Raw genomic sequence first — 3,231 nt, 5'->3', positions numbered from 1 at the left:
CAAGTATTTGTGCCTGTTGCATGAGCCTCGCAGTGAGAGTGCTTCAGGGTGTGATAATATAAGCTAATAAGATTTGTTCGTGCTTAAGATAGGGATTGAGGACAATCCCAGCTTGATTTGTAGATAACAAGGTGAGTTATAAATTATAAGACATGTAGGTATGTCTGGAGTTCTGTATTTGGTAACCGTGCAACTTTCAGGGTTAATTCTCCATATGCTACTGCAGCAAATTGCAGTGCCAGCAGCATGTTTCACTGCTTACTTGGCATCCTGGCCTTAAATGCTGGCTCAGATTTAGAAGGAATTTTCACATTTTTCGTTTAATGTCTTGTTCATAAACATATTTTTATGCAGGTGGAAGACGATTGGCGTAAAGTTGAATTTGATACTGCCTTCCATGATGGTGAAACTGTGCCCGATCCAACAATGACGGATGCTGAAGTGGCAGAGGTCATGCCTCAGCTAGCAGGGCACAGCCACGCCTACACAGACAAAGGCGTACAAGTTGATACACTTTGCGCTCCGCAGAGAAAGAGAAAGGTTGTTGAGTTACTGACAACAGATGTAGCTCTGCGAGCCTTCACAAGTGTAAAGTCAAAAAGTGCACTTTTAGCTATTTCAGAAGAGGTGCCATTGGTCGACAAAATAACCACTGACATTCCTGTGTATGAACGTGTTGTTCTTGTAATTGTACGCCTAAAAACATGCCTGTCACTAAACTGCCTTGCCAAACTATTCTGTACGAGTAAAACGACAGTTCAGAGGCATTTCCATGGCACCCTTCGCGGCCTCGCTGCCATACTCAAAGCAGCCATTCCATGGCCATCAAAAAATGAATGCAGAATATGCCTGATTGGTTTTCACAATTTCAGGAGGTGCGGGTTGTCCTAGATTGAACAGAAGTGCAGGTAGAGAAATCGCACTGTCAGTCTTGCTGCATCCTGACATATTCCTATTACAAGGGAACACACACAGTTAAGGCACTTGTTGGGGTGTCACCTGCTGGGCTTATAACATTCATTAGTAATAGATTTGGAGGCCGTGCTTCCGATAAAGCCTGTGTGCTAAAGTCCAATGTGTTGGACAAGCTGAAAACCTTCGAAGATGACGTAATGGTTGATAAATGCTTCTGCATTGACGACATGTGCGCAAAAATGGGCCTTAGTGTGGTACAGCCACATTTCCTGCGATCTCAAGAGCAGTTCTCAGCAGAAGATGTGACTAAACAGTTCACATTGCCAGAGCTCGAGTGCATGTGGAGAGGGCCTTCCAACGCATGAAGTTGTTGAAGGTGCTTAAGGGGCCTATTCTGTGGGTTCTTGTTGGGGCGCTCGACCAAATAATGGTTATTATAGCAAGCATTGCTAACCGGTCTGCTCTGATACTTTCTGAAAAACGGTTTAGTGCATGAGTCCAGTTGCAGTAATTTTTTCAGTGTAATTGTGACTATTGTATCGTAAGGTTAGCACCATGGACATAATTTTTTGCACTGTATTCAAAATACCTTACTACAAATCAACCGCCTGAAAGTAAAACTATTGTTTGCTGTGACTTTTACACCACTTAATGCAGTTTATCAGGCTTCATATGCCCTGGCAAAATGAAGGATTGTTTTAAGCATAAAATGCTTGTAGCTCTCATGCTCAACAAATTCAGGTAAACATCGCCTGCTTGCAAATGACCCCATTAGATTGGTTTGGTTTGATTTATGGGATTTCATGTCCTAAAGTGACTCTGGGTGTGAGAGGCGTCGTAGTAGAGGGTTCCGAAATTTTGACTGCCTGGGGTTTCTTTAACATGCGCCGACATCGTACAGCATACCTGCCCTATTATTCTGCCTCCATCAACATGTGGCAGCTGTGACTGGGTTCGTAGCAAGCAAAAATTACTTAAGGCCAGAGTATGATTCAAACCAGCAATGGCTCCAAAAGAGCTGCTTCAGTTTCTTCTGCCGCGGCCAACTTGGCTGTCGCCACAGCTTCTCATATCATGTGTTTTGCTCATAACCTCTTGCACTGTGTGTCGTTGTCCACATCTTTCATCTGTTATTGTGTGCTTCCAAATGCTTGGAGCCAGTTGTGTGTGCTACTGCCTTGTGCCTGTGCTATGGGGCCAGTCAAGCATAGAGATAGAACTCGGTTAGGTCTCTGCAGCTTTATTTAGGTACACATGAAAGTGAGAAAAAGAGCAAGGAGGCCAAACTGGTCACTAAGACTAATAAAGAGCTTGTGAGTGCTGTTTTGTGCGGAAGAGCAAAACTAATGAGGAATGCTCAGCGCACTGCCTGTCAGCAGCAGCCAAAGGCGCTGAACGCACTGGCAGATAAATCACTAGAAGCGGCGATTGAAGGTGACTTGGTGATGTCAGTTAAAGACCGCGGCCTGTACTAATGCATGTCATCTACAATCTATACAATCTATGAGCTATTCTAGTATGAGGTACGCTATTCCACACAATGGATCTATACAATCTACGAGCTATCCTAGTATGAGGTACGCTATTTCACGCAATGCACTGCACGCTTGCACTTACTCAGTGGGGAGACAGGCTAGAAGTTTTTTCCATTAGCAGTAAACTCACGTTTGAGTCTATGGACAGTTATTCTTTTTCTGTTAGGTGGGCCATTACTGATGGGCCAAAAGCTGTTTAGCACTGCGCGCACCTTTTTGTTGTGATGGCACTCTTGAGTTAATTTTCCTTCTGTCTGGATATATTCTTTGGTGCGTCTGCCTTCAGTCAACTGGGTACTCTGCTGTGGTCACAGCACTGTTTTATGTTATTGAGCACCTGTATAATGTGCATTTTTATTTAGCACGATATTCTGGAAAATGCTTAGCGTATTATGAAGTTTCATGCTCAGAATTTTGATGCATTGTTCCGTGTTGTGCCGGTTTTTTTTTGTCCTGAATTATTCATTCATTAATTATTGCGTGATATTACACTTTTTGTTGTGCTTGTACTAGATGTGATGTGCAAAATCAATTTCTACGTTAACCTATTCTTCTACTCTGTTTTGGTAAATTTTAAGAGCATCGTTTCCATTCTTGTGATGTTTGGTTTATCCTATTGGTGAAACAATTTCATTTACTCTAGTTCATTTCTGGAAAACATTCACTGTGTGATTTGGCGAGTGTTGCTTCTTTCTTTGTGCTATGTGGATTTCATTTAGATTGTGCACGCCGCATTGCTTTTGCACCTTTCTTCTCATACTATCCTTCAAGGTTATAGCAG

This window comes from Amblyomma americanum, chromosome 1 (genome assembly GCF_052857255.1).
Source record: "Amblyomma americanum isolate KBUSLIRL-KWMA chromosome 1, ASM5285725v1, whole genome shotgun sequence".
In the NCBI taxonomy this organism is placed as follows: domain Eukaryota; kingdom Metazoa; phylum Arthropoda; class Arachnida; order Ixodida; family Ixodidae; genus Amblyomma; species Amblyomma americanum.
The sequence above is the reverse complement of the archived record's forward strand: the minus strand, read 5'-3'. Positions refer to the sequence as shown.